The 15,971-nt window shown below is 35.5% G+C and overlaps 1 protein-coding gene across 16 annotated transcripts in view; it reads left to right on the plus strand.

Annotated features, from left to right (window-relative positions):
- The window catches only part of MAP2 (microtubule associated protein 2), a 291,614-nt gene that overhangs the window by 142,158 nt on the left and 133,485 nt on the right, over positions 1-15,971 (plus strand). For 13 of the 16 annotated variants that reach the window (XM_037849207.1, XM_037849212.1, XM_037849211.1 and 10 more), the window contains exons 1-2: positions 1,591-1,730; positions 2,021-2,088. The gene's annotated coding sequence lies outside the window, so the exon portion shown is untranslated. Of the gene's footprint in view, positions 1-1,590; positions 1,731-2,020; positions 2,089-7,067; positions 7,106-15,971 lie in introns of those variants that run through there. The other 3 variants (XM_037849208.1, XM_037849209.1, XM_037849210.1) reach the window with 2 other exon arrangements.

Here is a 15,971-nt window from a genome sequence, read left to right on the forward strand (position 1 = left end):
AGCCACGTGGTTGGAGACGAAAATCATGGGATCTGAATTAGGAAACTCAAATGGTGCCTCTGCTGGTTCTTCAGCTAGCTTTGAGACCTGTTCAAATTCTCTGTGCTTCAGCTTTCCCACCTTTGTAACAAAGGATATGAGCTATGATGAGTAGTTTCCATAAATCCAGGAATATAGACAAAGGCAAGGAGAAGCAGGATCGATTACTTCCTAAAGAACTATAATTTGAATATTTATGAAAGCAAAATTAGCTAGTGATCATAAAATGGGACAGAAAGGCAGCTGATGGAGAATGCAAATTCATCGTAATGAATTCAAAATATGGTATCAAAACGGTCGAAACAATTCTTTCAAGAAGGAAAAGAATGAAACATATTCTGTCTCTCAGTTTCCTCCAGTGTAGTCTGATTCTGCCTCTTCTCTATGTTCACCTTGTTTTTTCTCATTACTTTCCTGTTTCTGGTAACCATGGTGATGCTCCCTCCCAGCAGCCTGCTTCACAGCCAGCCCTTTTGGTACACATCAGATTTTCTTCATTCACTGTGAAGGGAGCTAACAATGCCATAAAAAAATAATTTTATTGAACATTTTTCTCCATCCCTTTTCTCCAGGAAATAAATGCTGGGAATTATTCCATACTTAACCTTCCTACATAAGGGGCACCGTGAAACAAGGATATTCAACTGTTAATTTCAGTTGCTAACATGAAGGGGATACTGATTATGTCAGAGATCTAATTCTCTGCTTTGGTCTTCTGGGACTGTAAAGCCCCAGAACTCAAGCTGGTTGCCACCTCCTTTTGCTTTTGTATCTACATGGAATAAAATAGATTGCCCACAAAAATCATACATCATCCCCGATCCTCATCCTCTTTGTTTTTTGTTGCTTTCTCCCTTGTAAGGAAACCGTTGCCGAGTGCGTAATTATCACATTTACAAGGGGATTCAATTTTCCGTAAGAAAATAAATGTAAATATATACATTCCTCTAATGAGCACATTTACTTATTTTGGGATAAGCAATACATGATACTTAGTTTTTAAAATATTGTAATTATCTGCCAATGACAAAACATCAAAGAATCTCTGCTCACATGAATGCGGATAATAAAAATTCCCATGAACTATCATCTAGTCATGGCCAGTTTGTGTAGCCTAACTTACTTGTAATCCTATATGCCTGAAAACTGCCTCTCCATTTAAGCGTGGAGTGTGTGTGTATGTGCGTGTGTGGCGTGTCTGGATATTAGCACAAAGGAGACCAGATGACATTCATAGGCTTATAGTCTAGACTCCCGGGGACACACTTGGATGGAGGCAATTAAAATGCCTGTGAGGCATTTGATATCAGAAGCCACGATGGCAAACTACTAAATCGTATGCCAAGGCTGCATCCTATTGTCAGTGAATGATGGCGGAGCTGGGTGGCTTGTCATCATTCTCGAAAATTCTGAAGCTAGTGAGCTCTCTCTCTCTCTCTCTCCCACTCGCCTTATTTTCCTTTTCGCCACTGCGGGGACTTTTTCTAATTTGCAGCTTCCCTCCCCCCATCCCTCCTCCCCACCTCCACACACACACACACACAGCACACACAGACAGGAGCTGGTGGCTTGCAGACTGCGTCTGTCTGGAGCTAGAGAGGCAGAACCAGCCCGCGGAGAATAATGCTCCGGAAGGATTCTACAGCAATCCTCAAAGGCTAGGCTTGGGTGGTATCGCTACATATACACTGGTAATGATTTGGGATTTTTTGTTTGTTTGTTAGTTCTATTTTGTTTTATTTTTCTGTCCATTTTTTTCAAAGGATCTGCTTTGTGTGATTTCAGAGTAAAATGCTTTGAAATTCCTAATTGCGCTTCCTAAAAATTCAAGTACTGCATTTTTTTGTACTACAGATTCCAAGGCATAGATTTATTATCTGGATATAAAGAATGCATTTTCTTACTGGTGAGTTACAATTTCCAAAATTTAGTTAACAAATCTGTATATGTTATTTTTTTTCCTTTTGTTTTGTTTCGGTAGATTCTTCAGCTTGTTGTCTCTAAACAAGGAAACGTTGATTGGGAACTCCTCATTCAGAAAATTAAAAGGTACCACTCGTTTTGTTTGAATGTCTAAATGAGAGAAAATCAGGGAGGAATTGGAATGTTTTTGTCTAAATTAATCTCTCTATGGTTGGTCTTTTATCCCCTAGCCTACATTGATCATTGTCTAGAGCATGTATGATTTCCTATGCAGATAATACCTTATACAAGGCTGTTTGGATTAGAGGATGCCTAAAGATTTGAGTCTTTGCCTGTGTTGCTAGTTATTAACAAATATCAACATCTGGCTTGTTTGATGATTATTTGATTCCAAAAATTCTTAAAAATGTCCAAATTTCTCAAGACTATTCAAAATTCAAAAATTTGAATTATACTAAGTAAGTATACCAAGAATACTTAGAAATATACTAAGTAATGATTTTGTCTGAAGGAACCCTGCTAATAAGTAATTTTTTTTTAAATGGTCAAATTCAGTAGCTTGCTTTTCCCAGGTAGAATGAATGCTAGAGATGAAAGCCCAAGAATGACTCAGTATTGTTGGTGTCTGAGAATAAAATGCTGAAACTTCTTCATTGATGCTTTAGTTTTTAGTAACATATATTTAAAGGCTGAGGATGTTAGTTATTAAAATAACTAATTTTTCATATGTTTTATTTAGCTTTGAAAGCTTAATAAATTAATCCTTCATCTTCCCACAGAAGTGGTTGAATTCTTTGATCCTGGGCCTTTTGCCTTACATGAAAAATATTAATTTTCAATTTCAGCACCAGTATGCATAATGATTTTATTGGGTGATTACTTTTTCTTAATTCTTTAAGATTATCTTTTGGCTTTAACATATACTCATGTCAATAAAACATGTATTTGTAATTTGCCTTGAAAAAATGGAAGACATTTTCTGATTTGCTGAGACGATCAATAACATCTTTTAAACCTTTCCATGGCGTCTGCATAGTATTTCCCCTCAAGACTGTCATTCCAAAATATTTTATGCAGTAGAGTTGGTTTCCTTTTCAATATACTTAAAAAATGGTTAAAAATATAGTGACCCTGAAATACCAGGAGTATGTGAGTATATATCTGTGAGTGTGAATATTTGTAACAGTTGAAGGAGACTAATGCATTGTCTTTGTTTAATTTTCTCTGCAATGTGTAATTATGAGAACCTTAATTTATTCATTCCACAAGCACTTATTAAGAGCCTTACTGCTATGGATAGTTATTGTGGGAGAGGGAAGGAGCAGATGACAATGTCCTCACTCTTCCAGAGTATAGGTAGCATCACACAAGATATTTGAACTGAAGAATAGATTTTATAAGATCGATCAGAATGTTCTGAAAAATGAATTTGTATTATTTCAGACACTAAACAAAATCTAAAAGACTAGTCTTGGAGACAAATGAAATACATTTCTTCTTTCCTTGGGCATCAGTTTTGGTGGAATTATATATGGAATCCCCAAACAGGACTTAGTATTCCTCCTGGGTATTGTAAAACCCTTGGCACCATTCTCCCTTTTTAGACTTCTCCGATGTTAAAGAAAAATCTATTTGGTATTTTCCCATCTAACTAAATCCATACAGCAAATGTTTCATGTGTACTCTGTTTCCTAATCTTCAGACTCATTCAGCAACCCATTATATTAATTTTGAACTTTGAAGTAATTATATGAATTGGAAAAGAATGAAATTTTTATTTAATTGCTAAAACATTGGATTCAGTATATTGTCAATAGGAACTAATAGGTCTATCACAGTTCGTCTGGTACTGGAGAAATGGCATATGACCTCACCAAGATCCTCTTAAGAGGCCCTGCTAAATTTTCTAGGACCATTTAAAAATTAATATATGGGTGTGGTGACAGATTTTGTTTAATAAACCAGAGTTTATTAAAGTAGGCTGTGAGGTAGTCAAATCAAAATAGAATTTGCCTATTGAGTGCTGAGAAAATCAAGGATTTTCTATCTTGGTTTTTCTAAACAGTATCATCTTGACAGTAGTTAATGCCTTTACTGAATTTTTCACTCATCTCTCCTGCACATAGAATAGTGCCTGGACCATAGTAGGAGTTAAAAAGATAATCATTTAATTATATAATGGATAAATGAATTCACCAGCATTTTCCCCTTTAATTTCTTTTTCTTATTTTTCATAAGATTATTCACTGTGAAACAAACTTGGCACTTTTTTTAGTTCTACCCAAGATATTCATTACATGTCTCTAATAATAACAATCTAAATAATTAATACTGGGTAGAGAAGCAGATGAACCATGTGTAGAAATTTCTCCAGGCTCTATGAAAAAGGATTTTTCTCATTTTAGGTTAAGATGGAAAGAATTTTTGAAATGTCCCCTTTCACTTTCATCAGCTGGAGGAAAGATGCCAAACTGCAGCATGAGTTTTGCTTTACGGATGCTTCTTAAATACTATACCCAGGCTTGACATTGTTTATTGCTCTTCATGTCTTCAGCCAAGATTTTGCTGCAGCATAGAGGAGGGAGGTTTTGTTTTTCCTCTCCCTATAAATGTAATACTAGAAATGATGTCATACTTACCAGTCCACAATGAGCAACAAAGCATTTAGCAAGAGCAAAAACATATACATTATAAAGGAGTCTGTAAAGAAACATATAATCCTAATAACTTTAGAAAATGCTTTTTTCTTGCTGTTATTTATGGTTATTAATAAAACTATATATTTTTTGTAATTATCTCTGTGCCAGGTGCTATCCTAAGCCTATAACATATTTTATTTCATCTAATTCTTCCTACAATCCTGGGAGGTAGGTATGGTCTCCATTTTGCAGATGAATGAACTGACTCCAATCAGGCAATCAATCCAAGTCTGACCCCAAGGTCCTTCATTTTAACCACTACCTATTACATTATTTTCAAGCATATTTATGGTATATAGTCATTGTCTTAATGTTTTATTTATGCATATAATAAACAATAAGGTTTAAACAATATACTTGTAGATTCTTGTTTATATATATGTAGAAATATGTGTGCATATATATGTATGTATATGTAACTATATATATACACATGTATATGTAACTGAAAAAGGTTTAAATGGACAAAATAAATAAACAAATAAGCATGTAAGAAATAGTGTCATTAACAGTGTAAAAATACCACATTCAGCCTCTAGTACGACTAATTAACCCAGAAAAACTGAGAGCACTAACAATTACACAAGTATGTATTAAGACCCTTTACTTGCAAAATAGCATACAATAGAACAATTATGGAGCTAGTTGGGTGGAATGGAGTGAGATAAGGTTGTAGCACCAAGGCTCCTGGGTATCATAAGAGAAAGATGAATAATTTCTTGAGGGACTTCATTGCAGGGTAGGATTACTTAATAACTGCAGACAGACCCAATGGAAAATATTTTGTGGAGGTTGAGTTTTTTGAGGTGGATCTTAGGGATGAATAGTGTTCAAATGGGATGTCATGCATGGAGGAGCTCCGGGAAGAACAAACATTAGCAAAGGAAACAAAGAAAGTGAACATGTTCGAAAAGCACAGACTGATCTCATTTATAGTCTAGGGCAGACGGGGAATCTTAAGAGATAAGGATGGAAAATCACCTGAATGGTATTGGGATATACTTAATGAAATGGCCAATATTTGACATTTTTTGAACTAAAAAATAAGAATTTCAGTCAATTCAACATAATACATTGGGATGACAACTTAAATGCCAACTTGAGGAGTTTTTTTTCTTAATTTGGTATGCAATGGCAAGTCTTTGGCTGTGTTTTGAACAGGAGACCACTATGACCTAAATTGTATGTTCAGATGATTTGTCTTCTAGCACTGTGTGAGATAAATTAGAGTTGTGGGTGAGAGCATGCTGAAGAAAGCATAACTTCTGAAGCTGTCATAAGATAATTCAGGAAAGAATAAAAGTCCAAAGAGTGTTGATTGTGGACATGAAAAAGAAGGCAGGAAAACGAAAGATGTTTCTATGCTCAAATTCATATACAGAATATAGCAGCTGCTTAATTGGTAGGAGGGATGCAAAGCAGAAGAAGGAGTCTAAGGTTTGAATTTGGTGTTTGAATTTGAGATTTTGTTCTGAGGACTGGAAACATGATAGCGAGAAAGGTAGATGAAGCTATTTGAGAAAAGAGGCCCCCTTTCATTTTATCGGATCCTTAGTCTCTAGGCCACTGCCTAGTACAAAGTAGGTGACCAATAAATGCTGAATGAATGAGAAAATGAACTAAAAATGAAGAGAGATGTTTGGGAAATGACGGCTAGATTTAAAAGTGGGCCGATTCTATCAGATTCTGACACATGTAGATTCAGAGCTGAGAAGAGAATTGGGACATCAGTAAATGGATGAGATTACCAAGAAAGATGAGAAAAGGACCAGAAAGAGAACTTTTGGCAGTGTCTGCATTTAGGATGAGCATGCAGAATAGGAATTGGCAAAGTTAAAGGAAGAATTTAAAAAAAAAAAAAGGAAAAGGAGGAAGAGGACATGCAATACAATAGAAAACAAGGCTATTTATTATAAAAATAACAAATCTACATTTTGACAAATGTGTAAAATTTGGAAGAGCGTAAAGAAGGAAATAGTCATCCATAATTACACAATCCAGAAACTATGGTTAATGTTGTTTAAGCCTTTTGGCTTATTTTTTTTCATGCTGTTGAACATAAATTTACATAATCAGGATAAAAATAATACAATATTGAGTTATGGCTATTTTTCCCCCACTCAGCAGCATGTGAAGCATATTCTTTCATCATTTTGCCACTTGCATTGTGTTTTAACATGTAGACATTGGACATTTTTATTCCCTACTGTTTCCAATAGTTCACTATAATAATTATGCTGCAGTGAAACATTTTATACATCATTCTGAGATGATATTTCAACTTATTTCCAACAGATATTTCCTAACAGAACAACTATATCATAGGTAATATATTGTCAAATTTCCTGCCGGAAAAGATTTGGTGGTTTAAAAATGAGCACCTGCTTTCCTCCAAGAAGGGGAATCTGAGATTGTTAGCTGACATGTGCCAGCCTCTGTGACAGGTACTTAAAAAGTCAGTAAGTATAAAAATTATATTATCATCATTTTACAAATGAAGGAACAGAGATCAAGAGAGTTACACAAGGACATACACCTAGCAATTTTTGGAATTAGTTTTGAATCGGGGTCTTTCTCCAATCTAATCAAATAGTGGGGACAGAAATAAGACACTGAGAAGTGAATAAGTAAATTAGGATATGAAAGCAATAGGAAAACACTCTTAAGAAGTCCAGGACTCAAAGAAGAGAGATATAAAACATATAAGGCAAAGAGGGTATTGATTGAAGTGAGCCTTGGCTGCTTTTTAACATGGGGCATCCTAAGTCAAAGGGCAGAGGCAACTAGAGATGTTGTGCTACATATATAAGCAGAAGAACGACAGATTGATAGCACAAGGCCCTAACAGACAGGAGATAAAGAGCAAGACAAGGGTTTGGGCTTGGCAAGCAAAATGCATCTTCCTTGTAGATAAAAGCAAGGGGAAAGAGAGTGAGACTTTTCAAGAGGTAAAGAGGATACAAATATCCTCTGGTCTTTGTCTTACACTGGAGGAAAATTCACTTACTCATGCAACTAATATTTATTGAACATCAAATTCCATGTGTTTTTCCTGCCCTTGTAGAGTGTTTCTTCTAGAGAAGGTAATTAATCAGTGGGTAAACAAATAAATGTAAAAGATCACCGAGGTAGCTGTGCAGAGTGGATTTTAAGGAGATAAGAGTAGAAGCTGGTAAACACTTTTCTCAAACCTTAATTCATGGGTGAATCAGTGGGGATCTTATTAGAATGAAGATTCAGAATCAGTAGGTCTGAGGAGAGGTCTGGTAGTCTGTGTTTTAACCAGCTGCCAGGTAGTGTTGATACTGCCGGACCACGGACCAGTGTTTTGATTAGCAAGAGGGTAGAAGGCAAATGTCCAGGAGAGAAAAATTAGAAACGATTGGAGCGACTGTTGGAGCCAAATATGAACCCTTCTCCTTGCACAGCAACACTGCATACTTTAAAATTTCTTTGAGCTTTTCAAATTTCTGCTGAATGTTTTAATTCAAGTCAGTTGTTTTATGAAAGATCCGTTAAATCAGCCCAAACAAACTACTGGCATTTCATTCTTACTGCCCATGCTCCATGTTTATTATGCTAACCTAAATGCTATATAATGAATTCTTGTGGCTCAGGTTTTGCAATGAGATGCCTTATAACTCTGTGCCAATGTCTTAACTCCATTCTCTTCCCTGCTTCGTGATTTCCATTGACTTTTACCCTCCTCTTTGCCTGGATGTTCAGTGCAGGACTAGCCTGCTAACCTCCCTGCCCCCTAGCTTGTGGCATCTGTCACACTCTTCCATGCTTATTAGTGAAGCTTCCAGGTCTCCCCATCCTGTCTTCTTGCCACACACATCCTGATACAAGCCTTGGGAGGCCCTGTTTAAAGCCACAAAGGAATATTGGGGATAGACTCTAATTTAAGGAATGTACTTTTCCCATCAAATAATTTTCTCTTTGGTGGACAGTTTTGTTGGTGAGAGCAACCTGCATTCCTCTGAAGGATTCGTCGGGACTCCACAGAAGGTGCATGTGTTTGTAGACAATTAGCAGGGACAAGTGTTCTCAATAAGTCTTTACAGACTCTGTCAGAAGGATGTTATCTTTTTGCCTCCAGTGCTAGTTATAGCCAGGAGGTCCTCCCATTTGGCTGCAGGCACTTGGGATCATTTACCTGTTCAGTGCCCTCTGCACCACACATTACAGACACAAAATATTTTTAAAACTAGGAAATAAAATAAATATGGCATACTCTTCTATCAAGAAAGAGCAGCTTAAGTGTTTATTAAACACCCATGATATCCTCATCCCTATTACCGTATATCCTTTGTTTCAAGAGATAATTCTACTATGACCGTGTCTCTAGACCAAGTCACTGCCATTGTATAATTTGGTGGTTTCCTAAACAGCTAAGGAGGCCTGAACAGTAAAAAATCCAGAGAAGTACTTAAACTGGTTTTCATAGGAATAGAAGTCAACTTGAATTGATAACCACATTTCTTTGAATAAAACAATTAAGATAGATCCTTGAGGAGAGATGCTATGTCATTGTCACCTTTGCACTCACTATGTTATCTATGTAAAAATGTCCTTGATGAGTATACCAGATTGAAGCTAAGAATGTGAATGTCTGTGTGTGTGTGTGTGTGTGTGTGTGTGTGTGTGTGTGTGTGTAACACTAGTCTTTCTCTGGTGGACAGTGTTGTTCTTTTTTACATATTCAGACTGGAATTGGTAAGAATTTCCAGAATTCAAATATTTTGCCCATACCCTTTTGCCATTAACTCAACAGCGAAGAGGGGTGAGGTTTTCATTTCATGAGTCTCTTTATATCTTGAGTCTCAAAGTAGCACTGGATCATCTTGGGTCTTCCTGATACACATTCTCGCTCTAAAAATAATTTGGAATCAGTCTTTTTTGTAGGTGTCATTTGGGTCTGCTTCATATGGTTTGAATAAAACTTTCTTCATATTCTCTCTTGGTGTTAATCACTCTGGATTATGACCATTTGAAGCAGCTGGATGTACATTGATCCACATCTGGCAATTGTTAAAACAAAATTAATCTATTTAACACATCACAACCAAAATATATTTCTTCGCAATGTATAGGAACTTAAAAATGATGTTTCTTTTTAGGAAGGACTTAGGTTTTCTTTCCAAGAGGAACAATTGTTGTACTTAGTTTTCTTCAAAAATGTATTCCCTCTTTTTGTAGGGTTTTTTCATTGCATGATTCCATGGCTATGCATATAACACATAAGCATCAAGGATTCTTTTCAAATAGTGCCTAAGAGCTTTTGGTTAGTGTGATTTGAGTTCTGCTATAAGTGAATTTGTGATATTTCAGAATCTTAGAAAACCATGACTAGATGGCCTATACTTTAAGAAGTGGGGACAGAAATCCCTAAAATTATTGACTTTCCAAGATTACATTTGTACTTGAGGAAATATAAGAACAAACAATCAAAAAATGTTAAAAACATACTAGAACTCATGGTACCAAGTGAGTAATCCATATAACTTATAAAAATCAATCCAGTTGGACTGCTGTATATACTTTCCACTACAAGAGAGTGGACAGTCTGAGAGATAAAAGAGAACTAATAAATGTAATACAACTTAATGTGTGAATGAAGTTTTAGTTATGCTCCTTAAGTTATGCTCACAAAACCCCAGAATGTAGACTTTGAATTATACAATTGTTGGGATGATGCAGCCTGTTAAGAAGTTGCATTTAGACCTTAAGGAACATAAAAAACAAACTTCTGTACAGCTTTTTAGATCATAAAAGCATTTTCTAATGCTCACACAAATCTCTGGAATGGGAAAGACAGATCTTGTTATTCTATTCATTACAGATGGGAGAACTGAAGTTTGAAGAATGCAAATAACCTATTCAAGTCACCCCACTAAAAAATAGTAAAACTGGGGCTTATATCCTTGCTCTAACTCCAAAGCCTTTACTTTCTACTACTGTGCAGCTAAAGAGATAAATGAGAGCATTATCCTTAATCTGGGACATTTTAATAATGCACTTACTTGATTGCTAAAATAAAGAACCTGTTCCAAAGTTGTGATGACCTCCACTAAAAGAACTGTCTTGGCATCCCCAAAGACTGCTGCCCTTTGGGATACTGGATTAATATGATGTGGAGCTCAGTAAATACTAGTAAAAAATAGTCTAGTTATTAATGAAATGGTTTTAAGCTTTTCAATATGTAAAGGAGATGAGGTAAAATATATCACAGAAAATGTAATCATATTGATTTAAGAAGCAATTGATAGAAGGATAAATTAATAGGAATTCATATTCAGTTCCAAGTCTCACATAGAACCCAGCATAGGCAATAAAATGATTAAAGTTTCAGAAAACAGGATCTGTGGAGAAACATTTTAAAAGGAAGGAATCAGGATTTGCCCTTTATTAGGATAACTAAAAGAGCTTGCAGTGAAGAACTTTGAGCTGGAAGAGCCCCAGTTCTGATATCAGAGGTAGAAATGGAAGGGTAGAATACGTAGAGTCTAACCGCAGTGGTCATTGAGTTAGGGGTAGGGTTGAAGCGATCGTGTCTGAGGTCAACACCAATGGGAATATGTCTTCTGAGGACATTCTCTCTGCAGTGGTCCACCTCTTCCCCAATTCTTTTCACACCCCTCGTCCAGGCTCTCATAGCATGCCAGAGTTTTGAAATATGCTTTTATCTGGTTTCCCTTCCCCGAACATCAGCACCACATTAACCTGCCAGACTTACTATAAAACTCTCCTTTGTTGTTCCCATTTTTATTTCCCTTCAGGGGCTCTCGTTTGCTTTCCTGAGCTGTGCTGCCCGGTAAAGCCACTAGCCACATACACCTATTTAAGTTTAAATAAAATTAAATACAATTAAAAATTCACTTCTTTGGTCTTACTAGTCATGTTTCAAGGGCTCAATGGCCACATTATTTTATAGGACACTACATACTATAGGACATCATAGGAAGTTTTATCAGACAGTGCTGCTCTGGAGTATTTCCTGAATCCCCTGGCATTCAAGGCCTACACTGACTTCTCCTCATCCCTCAGACCCTTTGCACACACCTTCTACTCCACATCCTTCTCTCACCTCTTCCTCATCTACATTTCTGCAATGACAATTAAAGTGGTAATATCTACCACTGATTTAATGCATACTATGTGCCAGGTACATATATTTTCTGCTGGGATTATTAGAACAAAACCCTGCAAGATAGTTTTATCCCTACTTCATAGAAAAGACAAACGGGGATTAGTGAGTTTAAGTACCTTTCCCAAAGACAAATTGCCAATAAGTGCTGGAACTTGAAATAAAATCAAGTCTGCCTGGCCCCAAAGCCAAGGCTTTTATTCTATACCAGCAGTTCTCAACCAGGAGAAATTTGCCCCACTCAACTCCCTCCAGCCGCAGCCCCTGCACCCCACCCAGGGCTCATTTGGAAATGTCTGGAGATATTTTTGATTGTCACAACTGCAGCAATTGCTATTGGCATCTAATCAGTAGAGGCCAGGAATGCTGATAAAGACCCTACAATAGACAGCCCCCTGCAACAATTACCTGGCTCAAAATGTCAATAGTGTTAGTTTTCTTTCTCCTTCCACAAGAATTTCAAGTTCAAAAATATGGTGACTTTGGTTTGTTCACTGCTCTTTGCCAGTACCGTGAGTAGCTGCTGCCATACAGTAGGCACGCAATATGTATTTCTGAATGAATGGTGAATTTATTTTGTAATTATGGCTGAAAAACAAACAAACAAACCCAAAGGTGTCAAAATAAAATAAAAATCTTTCTCCCTATCCCCATCCTCAATCTCTCATCCCAGGTTAAACCACTTTAACAATTACTACTCTTTAGAAGTCTTCTGATTACAATCTTAGTTTTAAATGATATACTTGAGTTTTTTGGCTTTGTCAGTGTCTGCTGACTGCCAACAATAAAAGGTGAGGGATTTAGCACATTAACACCATGTCTCCTCCCCTCCATTTATCAATTATATTATTATTTTTATATCATCAGGGTTTATAATGTATCTGTTCCATTCTATAGCTATAATTAAGTAATACTTGTTTAAATTAATTCAAAGCATGTAAACCCATCTCAAACAATATTTACAGTTTTGCTTACATAATGATATTTCCCTGTTGAATCAAGTTCTGTCACCTGTTACATTACCGAAAAGTAAATATCATATCTCATGTTTCTCCCAACTCCTGCTTTCAAATGACAAAATCCTGAGTGTGGTGATCTAGTGACTTACATCTCTTTTCAATCTAATTTCTTTCTTCTAGGCAGGGTAAGCACAGTTTCCTGTAAAGGGGAAGATGGTAAATATTTTTAGCTTTGTGGGTGATACAGTCTCTATCACAGCTACTAAACTCTTTGTAGCACAAAAGAATCCATAGATAATAAGTAAATGAATAAGTGTTGCTGTGTTCCAATAAAACTTTATTTGTAAAAACAAATGATGGCTATATTTGGCACACAAGTCATAGTTTGCTAACATCTATTCTAAGTTATATTCATTTATCCTTGTGCTATCTCAAATCATCTTTTACTGAATTCCTTTTCTGTTTTAATGGAATTTCTTCAAAAGGCTTTAATTGCATGTGACAGATCATTGATACATTTTCATCCTTTCAAGTCTCAAACCATGTCTTCATATACTACTCATACTTGATTGATAATTTGGCAAGCTATGTAGTTTTGCACCATTATATTTTAGCATCCAGTGTTATTGGTGAAATGTCTATTGTCAGTCAGATTCCCACTGTTCTGTGAACAATCTTAATTTTTTCTTTCTACTACATTTTAGGAGTTTTGCACAGTTTCAAAAGGATGTGTCTAGGTAAAAGTCTTTGATCATTTATTCCATTTGGCAGTCACACCATTTTAAATCATATCTTTTCAACTCAATGTAATTTTCCTCTGCTTTTCTTTGATGTTTTCTTTCTGTCTCTCTGCCTCTGTTCTACAGTTAGGGGATGAATATTGATAAATGTTGGACCTCCTGGACATAACTGTCTTGTCTCTTTTCTTACATTTTTTAAATACCTTTTTCATTTTTTCTCCATTCTGAGAGAATTTATCCCTTTTTATCAACTGAATCATCAATTTTGCCTTAGCACTTTCAATTCCATTTTTTTAAACAATTCAGTGAATTATTTATTTGGGCAATAATATTTTTTTAATTTCCAGGAATTATTGCTTATTCTCTGATTGATACTTTTTTCCATAATAGCCTGTTTGTATTTAAAATATGCAATAGTCTTTCAAATCTCTCTGAGGAAGATATTTATAATTTTTAGTTCTCTTTTATTTCCTGAATCATCTCCATTTCTTCAGGAATTACTGTTGAAATATATTTTTCTTCTTCATGCTGCTGACTTTTCTCAAATGTCTTGATTTGGAGGGGTCTGTTTCTGTTTTTTTGTTTTGTTTTGTTTTGTTTTCAGTGAATGTAGAACTAGGGTGAGGACCATAGGTAGCTGTTGTAACTTTCCTCTGAAGTTGTGTAAATCCATATTACCATTAACCATGAAGGCAGACTGCAGATTCTGGAGGAGTAGGCAGTCTGTTAAGAAGCAGACTTCCAGGGGAAGGATGGAGGTCGAGCGGCAGCTGTGTAGCCTAGCATCTCTACAATTCCACAAATGAGTTGAGTTTTTAAATGTGTTTTGGTCCTGGATGAATTTATCTGTACTATACCAGCCTCTGAAATTGATCAGCTACTTCTGTTAAAGACCAGTTCTTATTTTCATCCTTGGGGACAAAAACTTCTGTTAGAAGAAAATACAGTATGGAGAAGGAGTTTCTGAATGTGTTTCTTAAGGAGTTGTTCTGCTGTTGACCCCACAGCCTCCTCAGGCTCTATATTTGTTAATGCTATGCTTCTTTTACTTGGGATGGACCTGCTACTAATCCAGATGTTCTAGAAGCAGTTTCCCTGGTGTTTTTTCTCTTTCTTCTCAGCCCATCTGTATTTTGACTTCTAGAATATCTTCAAAAATTTTTGTCAGGATTACATTATTTTTCCTTTTTTTAAAAAATCATTTTAATGATAATTAGGAGATAGGAAAAGTGTATCTACCAGCATGACTCTCTTCCATCATTGCTCATATTTATTTTTTTGTATTCTGAATTTCTGTTACACCAACAAATGTTTGTATGGCTCTATCTTTTGCACTTATGATATCCTGTCTCTAGTATTCACTAGCTAGTTAGAAAAACTACTTCCATTTTCTTGGCCCTTGTTTTTGTAAAATAAGGGTAATACCTGATTTTCAGGCTTGATATAGAATATATGAATGCACATTGTAAGATGTAAAGCAAAGTATAAATATAAACTATATAAGTCATTGTCATGGATTTAGAGTAACAAATATTTGCAAATTGAAGATTAGCCATAGTCATAGGAAAAACCCTTCTCTACCTCTGTGAATCACAACGTGACCTCACATCAAGCCAAGAACTAAAAACGCTATATGCAATACAGAAAAACCAGAAACTGTATGTAGCAATACTAAAGAAAGTTGATTATTCATGGATATATTTTTCATCTCATAGAAAGACAGGCAAAAAAAGCAGACCAGAATATAGTTGATATACTTTCACTTAAAATGAAATTAAATTCAAATTTTAGGTTTGGCATGGAATATATGACAATGTGAGTGACTGTTTTGCTTGGCAAAGTTAATAATGTGCATATTTATGTTATTAATGAATATAATTTAATGTTGCTAATTAGCTGCCACAGAAATGTCATTGATTTTATATGGCTTCAGTTAATTTAAGGTTCCTGTTCTTTCAGTAGGATTGGAGCATGAAGCACCCAGCAAAAAGAAAATAAAGAAAATTGAGGATAACAGTAAAGTGAATTAATTGTAAAGTTGAAGAAACATTAAGAGAAAATTAAATACAGAAAGAAAGTTAAGGGCCATGGTAGCCTTTGACTTTAAGCTACTGGGAATCATTTTTTGTATGATAGAAAGTATTTTCCATAAGTTATTAAAATACAGCACCTTTATTGACAGATTTTATTCTTAGAAACAAACTGAGAACACATCAAATAGTCAAAGCATAAAATAAATCTATGTCAGTGTATGCTGAGCGATGTATATAAAATTCAGTATCTGACTGCTTTTAATTCTCATTTTCTGCATGCAGTTATTACATTCTAAAGTTGAATGTTTGTAGAGGATAAGTCACCAGCTCTAGTTAAATGTTAATGGATCGAGTGACATAATTTAAATCCAAGGCCTTATCCATAGGAATGTGAATAAAACACATTTGTTTGGCTTTTTATGGTCACT

The sequence above is a fragment of the Choloepus didactylus genome, chromosome 9 (genome assembly GCF_015220235.1).
Source record: "Choloepus didactylus isolate mChoDid1 chromosome 9, mChoDid1.pri, whole genome shotgun sequence".
Classification (NCBI taxonomy): domain Eukaryota; kingdom Metazoa; phylum Chordata; class Mammalia; order Pilosa; family Megalonychidae; genus Choloepus; species Choloepus didactylus.